The following is a 23,284-nucleotide window of genomic DNA, read 5'->3' as shown; positions in this document are numbered from 1 at the left end:
TTGAAATTTCTTTTGTGGACCTTGCTGTGACATTGTTACCTTGGGTTGCTTCCTCCCAGCACGTCATACAAGTAAGTTCCTCTATTTTGCTTCCTGTGTTATTTTAATTGCATCTCTAAATATTATCTCAACAAACCTTGTAAATTTTAGATTGTCTTTTACCTTCTTCCCCTGAAAAAGACTTTCTTTGTCTTTTTACCTTCACCTTCTTTAGTGTTCCTTTACTAGCTTACTAGGTTCTGGACGGATTAGGAATCAAATTACAACCACCATGTTCTTCGCTAGTCATTTTAACTTACAATACATCTTCTAAACTAGATTTTACTGGTACCTTTCCGTTCAGGCCATGCCGAGGAATCGCCCATACCGTTCGCTTCCCCCTTCTCGCTTCGCAATACCTTCCACTGTGGAAGGTTTAGAATAGGTTGATGAAGAAGCTCTAGGACTTCGTTCTTCTTATGAAAACCATCTGAGTACTCTCCACACTGCCTTACAATCAGTGCCTCTATTCCGTGATTCCATTATTACTTCTTTCCAAGTTGTTGTACCCGGAGAAGAGGAGCATATATGTTCCCCTTCTGGGCAAGGTGAGAATTCTTTCTTTTTTGCATATAAATGCTTATTTTCCGAGCTCAAAATAGACATGCCCTTCACTGAGTTCCAAATGGACGTCTTGAATCATCTTGAAGCCGCCCCTTCTCAACTTCATCCTAACAGCTGGTGCTTTTTACATACCTTCGAAATAATCTGTCGATCGTTTGGGTTCTCTTACTCTTTTCGGGTCTTTTTCTGTCTATTCGCCGTGTTTCGGAACGCTATTGACAAAGGAAGTACTCGCCATAGTTGGGTTTCTTTAAAAGCCCGCCCCAGATTTCATTGGTGTACTATATACGAGGATAACTGGAAAAATTTCAAAGAAGATTACTTCAAAATTTGTATACCCGAAGCTCTTCCTGCTACACCTTCTTCCTCTTCTTCTTCTTCTCAATCTGCCCCTCCTTCTGCTTTCTTTCTAGATCAAGACGGAGCTCCTCGATTCCCTCTCAGTTGGAACCGGCATCATTATACAACTTCTGCCAACGCATTTTTAACTAACTCAAAGAATATGAGTACTGAAGAATCTGAAACTTACACTTGGTTCAAAAATCTTGCTTCTGAATTAGCCAAGCAAAATATTTCCATCATTCCTCGGTCTATTCTAGATAAGAAAGATTCCTCTGACTGGATTTGCAGGAAACTAAGTAAGTAACTTCCACGCTTCTCTTATGTTCTTATGTATATTCTACATTTAACCTTATACTTGTTTTCTTCTGTGTTTGTGCTTTTCAGACCAATTCATGGATCCCACCTTTTTTGCCCGCCAAAAATAGAAAGCTGGTCGTAAGGATGATTCTGCTGCTAAAAATGACAAAGTCGTGCGTACTGATCACTCCTTAGTTTCTGGTGAGAAGGAAATCCCTTCTACTCCTTCTTCTATTCCGGCTACTTCAGCTACAGGTTCTATTCCTGGTAACACTGTCATGATTGACATGGAAGCTCCAGTTGATTCTGGCGAGCTCCGTCATAGGAAACGAGTTCAGATTGATGAACCTAGCCCTGACCCTTCTACTGATAAGTCTTTGACTCCTCCTACTTCTGTTATTGCTACTCATTTTCCCAATCCTCCTTTCATAAAGAAATTACAACCTTGCTTTACTCCCGGGCTCCGCGAAAAATGGGATAAGTTTTCTTTGGATCAACTTAGTTCCATGTTCACTGACATCCGAGATAACTCTCTCCGAGAAGCCCACTATTATGAGATGGCGCTTCTAGCTTTGGTTGAACGCCAACAACTTCTTACTGAACTTAAAGAGTTACAACTCTTTAAGGACAACTTTAAAGCTGAACAAGCTCGTCTAACCCAGAGGGTCGAAGCTGCCGAGATTGTTGCCCAAGGGTTCCAGGTCAAACTCAAATAAACTGAACAGTTGGTAAAGAAATCAAATGATGAGCTTACTAATCTCAAACAAGATCATTACAGGTTGACCGAGGAACACAAGGTTTTGAAGAAAAACTTCAAAGACTCTGACTTCCGAGTAGCAGAATTAGAGCTAAAAGTAGAAACTTTGAAGAAAAATGTCTCCACTTTACAACAGGCCGCAAACGAAATGGAATCAAAATATGTTGCTTATGGTCATCAAATTCGCAGTTGGGTTTTAGACCAGGTTAAATTCTTCCATCCGGAATCTTCTCTTCCTAACTTGAAAAAAATTGACACCTTCAACTTTGTTGACAACGGCTGACTATGCACCCATAATGAAAAAGGTTCTGTTATTGTTCTTGCCACCTTCCCGTCTGACCACCTAGGCTCTACTCCGACTTCTGACAAGACTGCCTCCGATGACGCTCCTACAGACGTTTGAAGGAGTGGGATGCCACTTTACCTTGTACTTGTTTTTATTTACTCTGTTATTTGGTCTTGTAATGACTGTTTATTTTGTATCTTCAACTACCAGCTATTTTAATGCTTTTGTAATTATTTTCGTTCTTTCGGAATCTCTTTTTCTCTGATCCGACTATTTTACTAATTTGATAATTTGCTGCCTTTTAAATTGGAAATTCTTTTATTATATTATCCAAGTAACCCACTTAGATAATCTTTTTCTGCGCAAGAAACGAAACCAACTCGGCAATCTTTTTTGAAAGCTTATTTCCCTTTAAAGACCTATTCTTACCAAAATCCAAGAAATCCTTCAAGGATCAAAATGCTAAATCTTTCCTGTTTCCGAGTATGAATTGGACGGGTGCCCAAGAGGCCATTTAAGGCGGCAAGGGACTTTTGATTTCTCGTTTCTGAGTAGGAATTGGACGGCGGCAAGGGACTTTTGATTTCTCGTTTCTGAGTAGGAATTGGACGGGTGTCCAAGAGGCCATTTAAGGCGGCAAGGGACTTTTGCTTTCCCGTTTCCGAGTAGGAATTGGACGGGTGCCTAAGAGGCCATTTAAGGCGGCAAGGGACTTTTGCTTTCCCGTTTCCGAGTAGGAATTGGACGGGTGCCCAAGAGGCCATTTAAGGCGGCAAGGGACTTTTGCTTTCCCGTTTTTGAGTAGGAATTGGACGGGTGCCCAAGAGGCCATTTAAGGCGGAAAGGGACTTTTGTTTTCCCGTTTTCTAGTAGGAATTGGACAGGTGCTCAAGAGGCCATTTAAGGCGGCAAGGGACTTTTATTCTATACTTTAATCAGCATCATTGTGAAAAACTCATTTTTATTGAATTCAAAGATTATACTAAATTCAAAGTCAAACATACTAAATATTTGATGTGCCTCTGGCAGGAGTAGTTTTCTAAGTTAAAATTGATAAGAAATTAGTCATAGAAGAGCAATTTAAATACATACTTGGTTATTATATTGATTCTTTCTATGTTAATGATATTTCTCACCTATTGGTTGTGTTTATACAGGTAAAAGAAGTAAAATTTACAAAATTATAAAAAGTCTGTTGACGCGACTCTACACGGGTGTAGCACAGTACAAATTCCAGCAAAATGGCGCAGAATGGCGACACACTGGCGCAAACCCGCGCCAATTTACGGACTGAACAATGGAGCTTTGCAAGTGGCGCCACAATGGTGCCAATTTCTTGAGAATGACATTTTTCTGGCAGTGGCATGGCGCCTAGTGGCGCCAAAATGGCGCCAACTCGCGCCAGTCTCCGAGGAATTTGGTCCGACTTTTACAATTTGGCAGAAGTGCGGCGACAAGTGGCGCCACGCCGGCGCCAACTGGCGCCGATTTGCAGGAAAAATTATGCTGTGTTGTCCGAGGGAATTTTTGGAAGAAGGAAAAGAGGCGTATAAATAGGATGCCTTTTACAGAATTAGGGATCGAATCATATTCTATTGAAGAGAGACGACGATGATGCTCAAAGAGGGTTCTATTTCATCTTCTTATTCTTCTTTTAATTTACCAAGTTTATGAATATTGAATATTTAGCCATGATAATGGTTGGCTGGTTCTTTTTATTGTAGTTAGGGTCACAAACCTTATGTGAACCCTTGTTATGACGGATTAGTTTACATTTACTCGTTTGTATAAATTATATTTATTTCTACCCTGTGCGTATTTTATATCTTCTTTATTAGAACTGGTCAATCTAATAGTTGATGATAATTTGAGGGTTAGAACTCTAGATAGGAATATTGGGGTTTTGACCTTGAAAGGGGATAGGATAACAATTTATATGCATGCTAGGAATAGATGTATATTTAATTGCAGATGCTTAAATTATTGAGTTCGTTGCTTAATGCCATGAGGAACATTGCAAGGAATTGGGGTTCCAATTGGGGTTAAAGGGTTAACCTTGCAAGGAATTGAGGGTTAACTATTAAATATTTTTATATAATAATTTATCTAAGTAGTTATATAAATAAGTATTGTAAATCAATCCAAAGTAAGAAGTGGGAATCATTCGGTGAGTGTACTCTAACTACAATGCTTTCTCATTTTACAAAATCAATTTCTGTTTTATTTCTCATAAACAAAAAGCCAAAAATAAGTCTTTTCTTTTAAAGTTCTCATTTTTACTCAAACCGACAATATTTGTCGCAACCTTTTTGAATCCTTCCATTCGAAAAGTGCACAATTATTTGATATTCGAGCCCAATCCCTATGGAGACGATACTTTTCTTATCACTGTATTACTTGTGCGATCGGTATACTTGCCAGTGAGCATCAAGTTTTTGGCGCCGTTACCGGGGATTTGCGTTTCTGATATCATAATCTTGATTTTTAAGATTGTATTTTGTGATTAGTTTTATTTTTTATTTATTTTTGTGTGATATTTGAACAATGCTACTAATCTCTTTTCTGAGTTGTATGCGAGGTAAAAGTCCAGAATTTCCACTTGATTTGGAGATTACAAAGACAGAAAAGAGAAACAGAAAACTTGCTCGGAAGAAGCTTGCATTCAACGAGTTAGAAATTCTGTTTGAAGAAACACACACCATGGCAGGGAACAATGAAGAAGATAATCCATTCATGGATTCCATTCTCACTCCATCTTTCAATAGGCCCAACTCGAGCAATGTTCAGCCTAATGTTGCCAACAACAACTGAGAGCTCAAATCCTCCCATATTCAATTGGTGGAGAGAGCTCAGTTTGGAGGAGAGGAGAGTGAAGATCCTCATAGGTTTATTGACAGATTCTTTATGATATGTGACTCCACCAAGCATCCTCAGGTATCTAATGATGCGATTCGGTTGAGATTGTTTCCTTTTTCTGTTAAAGGGAAAGCTCTCAATTGGTTGGAAAGACAGCCAGCAAGAAGCATTCCAACCTGGGATGATTTATCGCAGAAGTTCTTTGCTGAGTTCTTCTCGATGGAGAGGTACAACCAGATGGTGAATGATATCACCAATTTCACTCAATCTAAGGGTGAATCAATGTGTGCAGCATGGAACCAGTTCAAGAATTTAATGAGGAGGTGTCCGCATTATAACTTGACTGCTGGTAATCAGGTTAGAATCTTCTTCAATGGTTGCAAACCTGAGGTGAGGATGGTGTTGAATGGTGCAGCAGGTGGCAGTATTAAATCCTTGAGAGCTAACGAGGCTCTTGAGTTGATCGAAAGGATGGCTGCGAATGAGAATGAAGGCTTGTCATCCAAGCCTAAGAGAGGTATCCTTCAGCTGGAAGGTAATGATGTGGTGCTGGTCGAAAACAATTTGTTATCTCAATAGATAGCAAACTTGACCTCAAGGCTTGACAAGATGCAGCTTGCTGGTGTTCAGGCTCAAACTGTAGCTGCTGTATGTGAATATTGCCAGGGCAACCATGAATCTAATGAATGTTCTTCTTTGCTGGCTTCGGATTCACCTCAACAAATGCAAGTGAATGGCATTTGGTACGATCAGAGACCTCCACCACAAAATATTCCGAGGAATCAGAATTTTCCTTCGGGAAGTAATAATTTTCAGAGGAGGGTGCAGGGAACTGGTCTTGATTACCAATCAAATAACTACTTGCAGCCTCCACCAATCCAAACCAAAGAGCCTTCTGATTTGGAGAGGTTAGTTGGACAAATGGCTCAACATTCTAGTGCTTTCATGGAGGAGACTAGGGCCAATACCAGAAATACAAATGTGTAACAGCCCCAAACCCTGTAGCATGATATTGTCCGCTTTGCCCTCGGGCTCACGGTTTTGTTTCTTGGGACACCCCACGAAAGGCCTCACACTAGAAGAGGTATCCACACCCTTATAAGGCATGCTTCGTTCCCCTCTCCAACCGATGTGGGACATTACACTACCCGTTAACCCGATCAAGTTACAACCTGTGAAGTCCTTTTGATCAATTGATGCATGTGTTTGATTCTTCATTTTTACGCATTTTTAAGAATATGATCAAGCCTATGGTAGTGTTATAGCTGTGATTGATTGAGTGTTCATGATACCCTTAAACACTGAGGGTTGAGTGGACATTATTATCTGTGTGAGGGGTAATCAATGTAGACTTGTATCTTTAAGAAGCTGATGACATTGTTGGGAGTTTATGATATTGGGTCAGGCATGCATAGCATATTGTGTCTGAGAGTGTCTACGGATTGTTATGTTGGATTAATTAAATAGGTCCTGAATTGAGTCTTGTACATTGCGGGGGACAACAACGTTTAAATCTGGGAATGATTTGATGTGCCTCTGGCATGTGTAGTTTTCTAAGTTAAAATTGATAAGAAATGAGTCATAGAAGAGCAATTTAAATACATATTTTCTTATTATATTGATTCTTTCTATGTTAATGATATTTCTCACTTATTGGTTGTGTTTATACAGGTAAAAGAAGTGAAAATTACAAAATTATAAAAAGCCTGTTGACGCGACTCTACACGGGTGTAGCACAGTACAAATTCCAGCAAAATGGCGCGGAATGGCGCCACACTGGCGCAAACCCGCGCCAATTTACGAACTGCACAACGGAGCTTTGTAAGTGGGGCCAACTAGCGCCAGTTTCTTGAGAATGACATTTTTCTGGCAATGCAATGGCGCCAACTAGCGCCAGTCTCCGAGGAATTTGGTCCGACTTTTACAATTTGGCAGAAGCGCGGCGCCAAGTGGCGCCACACCGGCGCCAACTGGCGCCGGTTTGCGGGAAAAATTACGTCGTGTTGTCCGAGGGCATTTTTGGAAGAAGGAAAAGAGGCGTATAAATAGGATGCCTTTTACAGAATTAGGGATCGAATCCTATTCTATTGAAGAGAGACGACGACGGTGCTCAAAGAGGGTTCTATTTCATCTTCTTCTTCTTCTTTTAATTTACCAGGTTTATGAATATTGAATATTTAGTCATGATAATGGTTGGCTAGTTCTTTTTATTGTAGTTAGGGTCACAAACCTTATGTGAACCCTTGTTACGACGGATTGGTTTACATTTACTCGTTTATATAAATTATCTTTATTTCTACCCTGTGCGTATTTTATATCTTCTTTATTAGAACTGATCAATCTAATAGTTGATGATAATTTGAGGGTTAGAACTCTAGATAGGAATATTGGGGTTTTGACCTTGAAAGGGGGTAGGATAACAATTTATATGCATGCTAGGAATAGATGTATATTTAATTGCAGATGCTTAAATTATTGAGTTCATTGCTTAATGCCATGAGGAACATTGCAAGGAATTAGGGTTCCAATTGGGGTTAAAGGGTTAACCTTGCAAGGAATTGAGGGTTAACTATTAAATATTTTTAGATAATAATTTATCTGAGTAATTATATAAATAAGTATTGTAAATCAATCCAAAGTAAGAAGTGGGAATCATTCGGTGAGTGTACTCTAGCTACAATGCTTTCTCATTTTACAAAATCAATTTCTGTTTTATTTCTCATAAACAAAAAGCCAAAAACAAGTTCTTATTTTTAGTTCTTATTGTTACTCAAATCCAAAACATTTCGTCACAACCATTTGAACTCTTCAATCTTAAAAGGAACGATTATTTGATATACGATCACAATCCCTGTGGAGACGATACTTTTCTTATCACTGTATTACTTAATACTTGCCGGTGAGCATCATCCCTCAAACTCAATGCATAATATTTCTAAACACATACCAAATACCATACTAAATCCATAGCATAATCTTCCTAACACATAATATTTATTAACTAAAATCATTAATCGTGCTCTCCAACTTCCTATATCTACCAAGTTCCGAGTTCTTCAGCTGAAATACCTTTTTAGCTTGCCCGCGTTCCAATATCTTGGAATAGATTTTCCATCCAAGTGTTCTATCTGATAAAATCCTGCATTAGTGGTCAATGTTACTCGGTACGGGCCTTCCCAATTGGCTGCCAATTTCCCCTCTCTTGCATTTTTATTTCCAACATCTGCTCGCCTGAGCACCAAATCTCCTACTTGAAATGTCCTTTTGACTACCGTTTTATTGTACCTTGTCGCTGCTCGCTGCTTGGATGCCATTTCCACCATTGCTGTTTTTTCTCTTTCCTCCTCTAACAACTACAGATCAATCTTCATCATCTCGCTATTCACTTCTTCTTTTTCTTCAGGCGTCATTTTCCTTCTCCATGATGGCTCTCCAACCTCTACGGGCAGCATTGCATCAAACCCGTATGTCATCTTAAATGGCGTTTCTTGAATACTAGACTGCACCGAAGTTCTATATCCCCACAACACATTATCTAACTCTTCAACCCAACTTCCTTTACACACTTCCACTCTTCTTTTCAACCCGTTCGTTAGGATTTTATTTGCAGACTCTACCTGCCCATTTGTTTGCGGGTGTTCTACTGTAGCAAATTGGTGCTTCACTCCCAAGTCGGCTACCACTTGTCGAAACTTTTTGTCTATGAATTGTGTTCCATTATCCATAATAATTATAGCCGGAATACCAAACCTGCAAACTATTTTCCCAATGAAGAACTTCTGGACCTTCCGAGAAGTAATAGTGGCGACAGGTTCTGCCTCTATCCACTTAGTGAAGTAACCAACTGCCACTATCAAGTATTTAACCCCTCCAACTGCTCTGGGAAACAGAACCAAAAAGTCCATTCCCCATTTGAAAAATGGCCAAGGAGATGAAATTGTAAACAACTCTTCTGGAGGAGCTTGATATATGTTGGAAAACTTCTGGCACTGTTCACATTTTCGTACATGTTTTTTAGCATCCTCCCCCATTGTTCGCCAAAAATATCCTGCTCGTATAGCTTTCCTCGCTAAAGATTTACCTCCAAGATGATGCCCATTAATTCGTTCATGTATTTCTTCTAACACATATTCCGTATTTGGCGCAGCTATACATTTCAACAAAGGGGAGTTTATTCCTCTTCTATACAACTGCCCTTCTATCATTACGAACCAAGCCGCTCTTCTTCTCAGCCGACTTGCTTCCTGTAACAGCCCGTTGTACACCTTATTGTTAACATTAATTATGATATTAAGCGCAATTACAATCACAGCAATTCATTTATAAAAAATGCGAGTAAACTTTTTCCGTTATTACGCGAGAATTTAAAACAATAAAAAGCATAATAATTAAAAGTTGTGACCATAACTGTAAACTCCTTGCGGAATACTTGTTTAGACTATTTTTATAACTCATTTTACTTATTACAAGCCACTAAGGGGTTCCCATAAACCCACTTAGCTAATTTATCGATTTTACGTTTTCTACCTATCCGAACGTGGTTCGGTCTTTAATTTTCTGCGGAGAATCCGCACGCCGTGAACCTATCATATTTTGATATGTTATTCTACACTTAATTACCTCTCTGGGAAGCTATCACACGAGTTATTTCGATCTCGTTTGCTCCGGATATCTCCGTTTGAAGTTGGACAAGAAAAACTGCCAACCAACCCCAAAACAACTCAAAACATCCCTCACTCCACGAATTACTGCAGAAAATCCACTTGACCAATTGCTCTCAAATTTTTATACAACAAAATAGATACCTTAATATTCAAATTGATATATCATACACCTAATTTGACCAAGAAACGAAGCAGGAATAAATTTCCCAAAACCGGCCTAGATCTGCCACAAGTGCAGTGAGCAAATGGGCAGTCTGCACTCTCTGCCTTCTCCAGGCCGGTGTTAAACCCAGAATTCTATCAAATGTTTCCACAAGATAGAGGACATCTCAAGCTTAAAAATGGCATATGGCACGTCCCTATCGTACCTCTGTGGAGGGAGATATGTTGTCCCGAAGTTCACCTAAATTATGCCAATTTCTAAAAATTTTGCCAGAATTTCCTTTGTTTTTACAAAAATCTCCAAATTTGCTAATGTGATTTAGAAACTCAAATGTACCTAATAATCATTGGGTGGCACACACAAGGACCAACAATTCCTTGGGGCACTTAAAACCCAACTCAATTTATAGTTATTATACAATTCATATCATACTGCTCACTTGATTAATACTTAATACATTTCAATCATCAAAGTCCATTTACATGCATTTTCTAAGCATACACACAATCATAATCCTAAAATAGGCCTAAGGCGCTTCCATAATATTACATCAAACATCCATGTATAATTACAACATCTCATTTAAATATTGCAACTTAAAAATTCATGACTTTAAATTACAACATGAAACATAAGCTTAATATGACATAAACTACATGTACCTAGACTTAGGCAAAAATAGCATGAACAAATATGACATGAAACTCATCCTAACCACATATACAATGTTCATGCCCTAAGTCTAGCCTAGGCCCAATGGCCATCAAAATGCAAAATATAAAGAGTCCTTCAAAGACTCATCCTACGGGCTTCTTGCCCGCCGCTCCTGTGCCACTGCTACCTCCTGAAATAAAGCCCCCAGGACGAGGTGAGATATACGAATATATCTCAGTAACCTAGAGGTTCTGGAGAAAACTCCGCCCAATGGCTCACTTCAATGCATATAAATAATATACAATAACATCTTGAAAAACGGGATATAGCAAGGGATTTAGAGAAACTGGGGGAATATAGGGATACAAAATACGACGAAGCTGGAATGGTAGCTACCAATACCACGCAACGTCCTGCTTAATGGCTCGGCATATAAGCCTACGGGTCTCATCCAAGGCGTGTTCCAAGAACATCCAACCAAGGTACCCATCCCATCCACATACACCCGAGACTTCCTAGTGTGCTCCTATCCGGATCACACACCATGACCCTAGGTCAACTGGAACTCCCTCTCAGAGACCTATCCAGTGGAAGTCCGAAACGCCCGAAGGCAAAACTGTCTACTAGCCAGAGACTCGGTACATTCTATGTACCAACATACATACTAAATGCATGATCATGTTATTCTACATTACTTACATACATTTCCTATCATCACCCTCAACGGGCATGGTGGAACACACAAGGGGATCAAGCCCCAGTACCAAGAGGTTACCTTAATAAGCCTCTCCACTTAGCTCCAAAGCAGTATATTTTCCAATCTCGTTACTCAACAGAAATGCCTACACAGAGGACATTCTCAATTACTTAAAACTCATACGAATACGTGCAAGTTATCAGTTATACAAGCATGGTTCTAATCGCTTACCTCAATCCCACTTGGTCCAGGACCAAGGGCAATCCACCGACTCACGGTTCGGGGTTCAAATCAACGTACGGCAACCTACAACAACCATGTACGAATCATCAGTACACGACAATTCTATCAGTATACGAAAAATGTCAAAAACCTCCCCTACACCCTTGTAGGTTCGGCCAAGGTAGTGTAATTTTGAGATTTATTTTTCTAAATTTTCTTTCTCATTTTCTTAGGAATCACTAGGTTGCCAAAAGGCCATATCAAGTGCCACTTTTTTATTTTACGTCATTTAAACTTCGTTTTGCCTAATATTTCGCTCTAGGATACTTTATGACTCTCAACACCATCAATTATTTGTCATTGATTCACCAACCTTCCAACCACCACACAACCCATCTAATTACCATTCAACACATGAAACATCATCCAAGCAATGTCAACAACATCAAATCCCTAAATTTCCCTAAATGGCCGAATTGTAACATAGGCAATTCCAAAGGATTTTCACTCAATTTTAACCACTGCACACCTCATACAATCCCATTATATCAACATAAAATCATACAACAACTCACCAATCCAATCCTAACACATTTTCAAAACTCAAAGTCATGACAACCTCACAAATTTCTAAGTTAAAAATTCACATTCTTCATCAATAATTTTTATTGCATTTATGGCTACTACACATCATTCTAAGACACATTCATGTACAAACATTTTCCAATTGAGCTCTCTAAACACATCAATCAACCAAGCCCTCTTTAGGGTTCATAAATTCAATCACAAGATTAAACCATTGGAATACAAGGAAACTAACTCAAAAGCTTGGCACAAGGCTCCTCCAAGCTATCCTAAACCATTGGAGCTCCAAACAACTCCATGAACATCAAAATTCCCACCAAATTCGTGACTGAATTTTGCCTATAGACCAATGAGAAGTTTTCAAGGTTAATGGATACCGCCAATGTGTTTGGAAGGTTGTTTCCAACAAATTTCAACACAAAAATCACTTGATTTGGTCAAGTATTGATGGATTTAGGAGGAATTGAAATTTGAAACCTAAGATGCTTAAGGGAGGGGGCTCACGGTTTCTTGGAGAGAGAAAGGGAGATGAGAGTGATAATGAATAGTGACCAGCTTATGTGTTTAAGTGACTTTGAGTGGGGTAGGTCCCACCGCCACCTCACGCGATTTAAAACTTATTTGAATTTCCCTCTGATTCTACTAAACGTCCATAAATTCACAACCTATTTAGAAACTCTAATTTTTAACATTAACCATTGTCCCTTTACTTATCCTTGATCAGATGAATCCGGAGTTTTCCGGTCGTTCGGAGAAAATGCTGTTTTAAGCTGTTGCGCGCGCCGTTGGCACGCTTCCCCCAACTTACTAAATTCCATCAAATTTTATCAGAAATCATATTCCCTAATTCTATAAACCATTTATAACTCATATTTAAAACCTAGAGCTCAAAACTCAATCTGCACGCTTTATGGTGCAACTGTACCGCAGTATTTTGACCCGGTAAAACACTATTCACTGCATTTTCTGAAACTTGCCTAAACACTCAATTTTTCGTTCTGAATCCATTTCCAGGGTTATTTTTATCATTTGAGACCTCCTACTCAATTTCCTTCCTAGGGTTATGTGCATGACTAATTTACCGTTTTGCCCTTTCTTTGTATTTTGGCCTAATTTTTAGGATTTTCACTAATCCTTCACTTTAATTCTCATTTAATATATTAGTATTTAAACTTAGAAATGCGAGGTGTTATATTCATCCCACCTTTTAGAATTTTGTTCGCAAAATTAAATCATACCTGTCTGCTAACTCAGGATACAGCCGGAGAACGGTGCCATGCCCAGACTAGAGTGAAAACTGTTATTATAAGAGAATTCCACCAGTGATAAATACATGTCCCAAGCAGTACCCTGCTCCAACGTGCAAGCTCTCAGCATATCCTCAAGTGTCTATATGGTCCTATCTATGTGACCATCAGTCTGTGGGTGATACGCAGTGCTCAGCCGAAGCTGAGTGCCAAAAGCCTGCTGCAAGGCTCCCCAAAAACGAGAAGTAAATTTCGGATCCCGATCACTAACAATGCTAACTGGTATTCCGTGGAGCCTTACAATCTCCTTTACATATAACTTAGATAGTTTCTCCGTAGAGAAATCCACTCGCACTGGCAGAAAATGTGCTGACTTAGTAAGCCTATCCACTATAACCAAAATTGAATCGTGACCAGCCTGAGTCTGAGGCAAACCAACAACAAAATCCACATAGATGCTCTCCCATTTCCACTCTAGTATATCCAACGGCTGCAGTAAACCAGCAGGTTTCTTATGTTCTATCTTGACTTTCTGACAAATTAAGCACCTTGACACATACTCAGCAACATCCTTCTTCATCTCAGGCCACCAGAACTTAGTTTTCAGATCTTGATACATTTTTGGGGCACCTGGGTGGACAGCATACTGACCCTTATGGGCCTCAGTCATTACCTCCTCTGCTAACTCCTTGGGCACAACAATCCTACCCTGATACAATAATAACCCCTGCTCATTCAAAGATATCCCACTTTGCCCTTTCAAATACTTGATATTGTCGTTCCGTACCTGCGTTTCTTTAATTTTCTCATGTAATTCATTTTCCACCCGTAAACACTCAAATTCATCCATCCTGCCTACAAAGACATCCGTCAATTTCAAATCACGGAATTGTTCAATCACTTCATTGTCTCACTACATCAGCTAGGACACACTAACAGACTTCCTACTCAAGGCATCAGCCACCACATTAGCTTTATCCGGATGGTATTTCAATTCAAAATCATAATCCTTGAAGAATTCCACCCATCTCCGTTGTCTCATATTCAGCTCTTTCTGATCAAACAAATATTTCAAACTCTTGAGATCACTGAATACCGCAAACTTCATCCCATACAGAAAATGCCTCCAGATTTTTAAGGCAAACACAATAGCAGCAAGCTCCAAATCGTGCGTCGGATAATTCTCTTCATGAGGCTTCAATTGTCTAGAAGCATAAGCAACCACTCTCTCCTCTCTTGCATCAACACACACCCCAAACCTTTCTTGGAAGCATCACAGTATAATTCAAACTCACCTCCGGATCGGAGAGGGTCAACACAAGAGTAGTAGTCAATTTCTCCTTAAGAGCCAGAAAACAATTCTCACATTCCTGGGTCCACACAAAAGGAGTATCCTTTCGTGTCAATCGGGTCAACGGCAGTACCATTGTGGAAAAATCCTCTATAAATCTACGATAATACCCAGCAAGACCCAGAAAGCTTCGAATCTCAGTCACTGTCTTCGGTCGTTCCCAGTCAATTACCGCATCAATTTTATTTGGAACCACAGCAACACCCCTAGCAGAAATAACATGACCCAGAAATTGCACCTCCGATAACCGGAATTCACATTTAGACGGCTTCGCATACAACTTTTTATCCTTCAATATCTGCAATACAGTCCTCAGATGCTCTGTATGCTCTTCTTCACTTTTAGAATAAATTAAAATATCATCGATGAACACAATTACAAACTGATCCAAATACGGTTTAAAAATACGATTCATATAGTCCATGAACACCGCCGGGGCATTAGTAAGGCCAAAAGGAATCACCTGGTACTCGTAGTGTCCGTATCTAGAACGAAATGCCGTTTTAGGCACATCCTCCGGCTTAATCCGAATCTGATGATATCCGGACCGGAGATCAATCTTAGAAAACACACATGCACCCCTCAACTGATCTAACAAGTCATCAATACGCGGTAATGGGTACCTGTTCTTAACTGTAACTTTATTCAATTGTCGATAGTCAGTACTCAACCTCATGCTTCCATCCTTCTTTTTCACAAATATTACCGGTGCTCCCCACGGAGACACACTCGGCCTGATAAAATCCTTTGCAGACAGCTCCTCAATATGTTTCTTCAACTCAGCCAACTCCAGCGGAGACATCCGGTATGGAGCCAATTAAATAGGCCCCACACCAGGCAACAATTCAATCGAGAACTCAATCTCTCTCTCAGGTGGAAATTTCAGTATCTCATCAGGGAATACATCCACAACTCATTAACTACCAGAATAGTAGAAATCTCAATCTCTTTACCACCCACCAATCCACCCAAGAATATATAACCCTGATCCCCAGCCTTCAAGGCTTTAACAGCTTGACACATAGACAGAAAGGGAGACGAAGTAACCGAGGGCTTCTCGTGAGATAAAATCAACCTCTTGCCGCAGCAATCAATCATCGCGCAGTTTTGAGATAACCAGTCCATGCCCAATATCAAATTAACAGAGGCCAGGGGCAAGATAATCAAGTCAATAGTGTAGCCCCTGCCTTCGTAAATAAATCCAACCTCTTTACAAATAAAGGAGGAATCACTAACCTCTCCTATAGCCGTAGTAATACGCATAGGGGGAATCTTTCGTGATACTTTTAACCCCAACCCCTTAGCAACATATTGTGCCACGAACGAATGCGTAGCTCTCGAATCAAATAAAACAGACAAATCAATATTAGAGATGAAAATTATACCTTTAACCAAATTTGGTGCCTTCTTCGTCTGCTGCGCATTTGTAGTATAAACACCCCCAACCGTAGGAGCAGATGGCAAGGCCTGCAGATTCGCAGCCTGCCCGGTATTACTGTAACAATTATTGGCAAAATGCCCAACCTTACCACATTTAAAGCAAGAATTCGAAGCCGCAATACAAGGGCCCTGATGAAACCTCTTACACTTATCACATCGAGGATTAGAATTCCTGTCACTAAACCCACTTCTCTGACCACCACCCCTCTTGAATTGACCCGGAGGCTGCCTTACCTGCAATCCCCTACCTCTATTATTATTCTGATGGTAGCCACCTCTGTTATTATTACCTGGAGGACCAGATGTCCTCGAAGAACTAGACTTCGGATATCTGTTATAAACACTTTCAACCCTCTTGCACTGGGTAACAAGATCAGCAAAATTCCTCACGGCAGTATTATACATCATCTTAGCAATTTTCTCATTCAGACTGTTAGTATTTGGGTGTCCTAGAGACAATCTTATGATTAAATAAGGACATAGATGTAGACCTTTTTTTAATATTGTCGAAAATAAATAAAAGCACTCTTTATCTTGTTTCATAATTCTGTCTCGATATTAATGTTAATATATTATGAATAACTGGATAAACCCCTTGGAATAAAATAGGTATCTCTTGAGTATCTGTGATGAGATTACGATCATGAGGATTCAAGGAGACTGGATGTTTATTCCTAATTTTATGTTCATAGTCTAGAGACATTGAGAATGGGGATCGGTGATCTCGGGTAAGACTAGCACGACTTATCTACTTGTATTCGGATGCAAGGTAAAGACCTCATGAGCTACAGATATGGAGATGTCTTAGCTAAAGTTGTGGGTGGACCTATAAGGGTATAGCTCGCACTGAACAGACCCACAAAAGAGACTCTATGAGGAAATCTCACAAAGAGTATCATTAGAGTAGTCTCTTTATATTTGGGTATGTCTTTCCTTAGACCAGAAGTTATTACCTAGACTGTGTTCTAGAAGGCTGCCTGAAACATGGAGACTCATAGGTATACTGTTGGGCTTGTCCTGAAAGAGCACAGGGCTAGGGTGATAAGCTGAAGGAATTCGTCAAATCTCTGTGAGAGATTAGGTTATCTGTAAACCGGAGAAATCGGGATGACATTTACAGGGACTCGGGACTCTATGCATAGTAAAAGAGATCATGAGATGATCTGCCTTTAGAGTCTGTAAATTAAAGATTTCCTATTTCGAATAAAGCTTACCCTAAACCGCAGGGGTTGATACGCTTCCTTACCCTAGGTTTTATGGGAAGGTAACCGAGACGAAAGGAAATATATACGGCAACCAAATATGTGTAATAGGATGATCAAGTCATTAATCTAACTAGTTCTTGGGCAACAAAACATTGCTAGTGCTCTGTGTTGTCATTAGATGGGTTGTGGGCTTATTGGGCCCAAGTCCATTTATGTCAGTGGCTATGTTGGACCTAATGGGTCACACACACTAACACCTAATTGTCTAGATGCTCTAGCATTAAAGGTATTGGGCCTAACAATCGTTATTAGCCCAAGAAGTAGTTTGGAACTCCACAGATAGGGTGGAGTGTGCATGGATCTAAGTAATGGGCTTGGATAGTCCAAGACATTACTAATTAATTTAATTAGTTAAATTAATTATCAAATGTTTAAATTTTGAATTTTGAATTTGAAATTTGAATTTTGAATTTTGAATTTTGAAATTTGAAATTTGAATTTTGAATTTGAATTTTGAAATTTGAATTTGAATTTAGAATTTGAATTTGAAATTTAAGTATTTGAAAGTTTGAATTCAAATGTTTGAAATTCGAATTTGAATTGGCTATGAAAAGTTGTTTCATAACAAAAGGATAATATGAGATCTTGTTGGAACATATCAGGAGGAGATCTTTTGGACATAATCTAAGAAGATTTGGGGCGCTGTTTTGGCTGTTGGTTAGTCATCAGAATCAGCTTCAGAAGATACGATCTGTTGGGAGAATATTTGAGTGATTTGATTCAAGTTTGAATGCAACTACTCAAATGTATCTGGTCATTATTTAGGCTATATGGGGCGCACCATATAGCTGATTATATGATGATTTATGATCAGATATTTGATTAGGCTTTGAACCTAATATCATAAAGATATGATAGGATGTTGTTGGCAAGATTTGATAAGATTTGATTTGCAACAAATCCTCTTATTTCTCCTTATTGGTTCGCCCTTTTGAAGGGATTTTGAGGATTAAAAATCTGATTGCATCATGACTCTCTTGATCACTTCTTGTGCGCCTAATAACATATAAGTTCCTCCTAGGGTTTTGTAAAAAGCCTAAGCCATTCTCTCCTTATTCCTGCGCCACTTTTGTGAGGTTTTCTCTCTGAAAACTTCACTCTTCTAAACACTTTTACATAGTCTCCTTTCATCACACATTGAGCGCATAGCAAGCCTTATTGTGGTGATCAATCGGCGGCTTTACTGGAAGGAGTTCCTGTATCTAGACACGGGTGGTGTGGATCAACGTTAGAGGGTCTGAACCCTTCAGACCTACCTTGATCATCTTGAGTTTTCACGAATAAGGTATGACATACGTCTTAAAGTATGTATCTTGACATGCATGTGTATTCCGCTTGCGGAAATTTTTTTTTGTTTTTCCCTCTCACATGCTACGGTCTTCAAGGTCAATTCGAACTTTCAAGTGGTATCAGAGCCCGGTTGCTTTACCATAGACGGGTGATGGTACCTTGTTTGTGATCATATTTTTCACGATTAAAATTTCTTTAAAAGTTAAAGATTCAATTTTTACGTATGGATTTTAATTTACAATACTTTAAACGGTTAAAGTTTTCGTTTTTATGAACATGTTATTTCGAATGCTATGTTCATGAATCCATATATGTATACATGGTTGTTTTTACTTTGTGAAAGTTTTAAAAAGGAAACACCTTTTGAAAGGTGTAGTTCGACCATGAAAAGGTGTTTTGAACACCTTGATTGTTTTCTTATTTTTCTTCATGAATTGTTTCAGAAACATGGCATGAAATTTTTTGAAAATTTGAATCATATACTCTTGTATATGGTTCGACCATATTGAGATTTATGGCTATATGCATGGTTTAATTTTATGTTCTTTGAGAAATAATCAATAAAATTTGAATTAAATAAATTGTTGTTTAATTCGGCCAATTGAAGAATTAAGGAAAATTTAGAATTTTAATTATGTTTTAATATTTAATGCTTAAATATCAAGACATACGTGAAAAATATATTATATGATAATATTTTTGTACTTGTGAGTTATCTAACATTTCAGGTGCAAAAGAGGAAGGGGATGGTCACGGTGCCCGGAATTTGAAATTTTTAAATTTTAAATTAATTTGTAATTTTGGGCTCTTTTACAAGAGATGTAATTTAAATTTCAAATTTTTGTAATTTAAATTTTGTTCCTCCAAGATGTTTTGGAGTTTCTTTAATTGTAATTAGAGAAATTAGGCTAGTGGCGTATAGTCGACAAGAAGCCGATGCTTGAGAAGCAAGATGGACAAAAGAGCGAGCACCATGACTATCTCAAAATAAAACTGTTTTATTTGCATGTATGTTATTACACGACTAGTATGCATGAGATAGAGTATCGCGATATGTATGCTTTATGGCTTATGACGTCTAGTATGCATGATTTGGACTAAATCGCGTTTGTATGATTATTATGCAAGTCCAATTGCGACTAGTTTAAACCGTTAGATGTATGACATAGGTTACGACTAGCATGATAATATATTAATGCGTTTGATGAGACTTAATAAACCCTTAATAAAATGAACCCTTAAAAGGAATAAAATTATTAAGCGCATGATTACCTCCCACCACCAATATTACTCAAACCTCCTCTAAATAGTGGTGCTCTACAACCCAGTTGGGACCCACTGTTTTGTTGAGTAAGAGTAGTATTAGAAGTGTAAGTCACTTGGGGCTGGTTAGTGCTTAACTGAGACATTAGCTGCAGGCCCAGCCGAGCTTATGTGCTTAGGGTAATAGTGCTAGGTTGGTTGCATGAGATGCACCACTAAGTGACAAGGAGTTGTCAACCTAATGTTAAGAAAGGGTATGAGATACCATTGATAAAGATCAATCCATTATTTAAATAAATCTTGCGGTCTTAGACGGGGGTTAAAATAAATAATCGCATTCTTAATCCCACTAAGGTAAATTCTAAAAGTAGAATAACCCTAAGTCAAGAGGAAGGGTCATTGACTTAGATAAAATAGTGGGAGGGGAAAATTAATAAAAGTCTTTAATAATTTGTTTTTACTACATGTCCAAATATTAATTAATTTTTATCTTTACATTTTCAGTTAATTAGTATGACTAATACACTGTCACTGCGCTCCATACTTGATACGAACAAACTGACCGGTCTAAATTTTATGGACTGATATCGGAACCTAAGAATTGTTCTAAGGGCTGAAAAGATTGCTTACGTCCTAGATGCTGAATTACCCGTAGCTCCTAGGGAAGGGGAAGATGGGTTCGCGGAATTTGATTTCGAGGCCCACAAACAGCACATGGATGACAATGTGTTGGCTGTCTGCATCATGTTGGCATCCATGTCGCCTGAACTGCAAAAGCAGCATGAGCATATGGATGCTCCCTCTATTGTCTTACATCTCAAGGAGTTGTATGACATTAAAGGCAGGCATGAGAGGTATGAGGCCTCAAGAGAATTGTTCTCTTGCAGGATGTCTGAGAGCATGTCTGTTGGCAGTCATGTTCTTAAGATGATCAGTCTGATTGAGAAGCTAGGAATCTAGGCTTTATCATGGATGCCGAACTAAGTAATGACTTAGTGCTCACCTCACTTCCACCTTCCTTTAGTCAATTCATCATGAATTACCACATGCATGGGATGCAAGTGAGCTTGCCTGAGTTGTTAAGTATGTTAACAACTGCTGAAGTGTCTATCAAGAAGGATAAGACACAAGCTCTTCTGATTGGTGGGCCTAGCAAGGCCAAGGGTAAGGGTAAGGGTAAGGGGCTACTAAAGCCTCCCTTAAGCCCAAAGGAAAATCCAAGAAGAAGAAGGGCAACAAGAAGGGTAAGAAAGCATCCAAGGACAAAGGCGATGTTGAGTGCTTCCATTGTGGCAAGAAAGGCCATTGGAAGAGGAATTGTCCAGACTACCTGAAGAGTGTGAAGGACAAGAAGCATGGTGATGCTTCTGCCTCAGGTACTTTCATGATTGAGATAAATCATTCTTGTGCTAATCCGACTTCATGGGTATTGGATACCGGTTGTGGTTCTCATATCTGCAATATGTTGCAGGTGCTTAGGAGCCTAAGGAGATTGGAGAGAAACGAGGTGGATCTTCCTTGGCAATGGAGCAAAGGTTACTGCTCATTCTGTTGGAGATGTCGACTTTATTTTGCCTACGGGCCTTTTATTGCATTTGAATAATTGTCTTTATGTTCCAAACATTTCTAGAAACATTATTTCTATTTCTTGTTTAGAACAAGATGGTTTTACTTTTAGTATTAAGAATCGTACATTTTCTATCATTTTTAATGATATTGTTTATGGTACTGCTTCATTAATAAATGGATTGTATGTTCTGGAAATGGGAACTGAAGTGCTCAATGTAGCTTTGAAACGACCTAGGATAGATAATCAATCTTATCTTTGGCATTGTAGACTAGGGCACATAAACGAAACAAGATTGTCTAGGATGCATGCAGATGGATACCTAGATTCCATGGATTTGGAATCCTATGGACAATGTGAATCTTGTCTAGCTGGGAAAATGACTTGTCACAAGCCCAAGGGGCTTGAGAGTCATAGGGCTAGTGAGTTATTAGAACTCATTCACACTGATGTTTGTGGCCCAATGTCTATTGAGGCTAGAGGAGGATACTCCTATTTCATTACCTTTACGGATGACAAATCAAGATTTGGGTATGTGTACCTGATGAGATATAAATCCGAAGCTTTTGAAAAGTTCAAAGAGTTTAAGAGTGAAGTAGAGAAACAGCGTGGCAAGATGATTAAGACATTACGATCAGATCGTGGTGGTGAATATTTGAGCCATGAATTTCAGGATTATTTGAGAGAGAATGGAATTCTCTCGCAGTTTACTGCTCCTTACACACCACACCAAAATGGTGTCTCCGAAAGGAGAAACAAGACCTTGTTAGACATGGTAAGGTTTATGATGAGTGAGACTCAACTTCCAAAATCGTTTTGGGGATATGCCTTAGACACAACGGCATACCTTCTAAATAGGGTACCGTCTGAATCTGTTCAGACCACACCATATGAGATATGGAATGGTAAGAGACCCAACCTGGGTTATCTCAGGGTTTGGGGATCGCCTGCTTATGTCAAGACATTGGCATCAGACAAGCTTAGTGCTAAGAGTACTAAATGTCTTTTTGTGGAGTATCCTAAAGGTACTAAAGGATACTACTTTTACTCTATGGATGAACACAAAGTGTTTGTATCCAAGAATGCTGAGTTCCTTGAGAAGGATTTGATCTCTCAAGGAGCCAGTGGGAGTAAGATTGATCTTGAAGAAGTTCAAGAACCACATGAACAGATTGAGGAACCCAAGTCTGCTCAGTAGGCGACGTTCTCCGATGGAGAAGTAAACACACAACTCTGTAGGTCTACGAGAGTCATCCATCCACCTGAGAGGTATGGATTTGTGATTGAGAATCAGCAAACCGTCGAGGATGATGAACCAAGTAACTACGAAGAGGCAGTCAAGGATGTTGACTCTTCTAGATGGCTTGAAGCCATGGAATCTGAAATGGATTCGATGTATCAAAACAAGGTATGGACCTTGGTTCCTAAACCGAAAGGAATAGTTCCTATTGGTATCAAATGGGTCTTTAAAGAAAGACTGATGCAGATGGCAACGTTCAGACCTACAAAGCTAGGTTGGTTGCGAAAGGGTATCGTCAAAGACAAGGAGTTGACTATGATGAGACTTTCTCACCTGTTGCCATGACCAAATCTATTAGGATCATGCTTGCAATAGCGGCATATCACGACTATGAAATTTGGCAAATGGATGTCAAGACCGCCTTCTTGAATGGGTTCTTGAAGGAGGAAGTGTACATGACACAACCTGAAGGCTTTGTAATCAAAGATCAGGAGC

This window comes from Gastrolobium bilobum, unplaced genomic scaffold (genome assembly GCF_033153095.1).
Source record: "Gastrolobium bilobum isolate Gb01-03AN ecotype WA unplaced genomic scaffold, APGP_CSIRO_Gbil_v1 utg28276, whole genome shotgun sequence".
Lineage (NCBI taxonomy): Eukaryota > Viridiplantae > Streptophyta > Magnoliopsida > Fabales > Fabaceae > Gastrolobium > Gastrolobium bilobum.
This window is presented reverse-complemented; position numbering follows the sequence as displayed.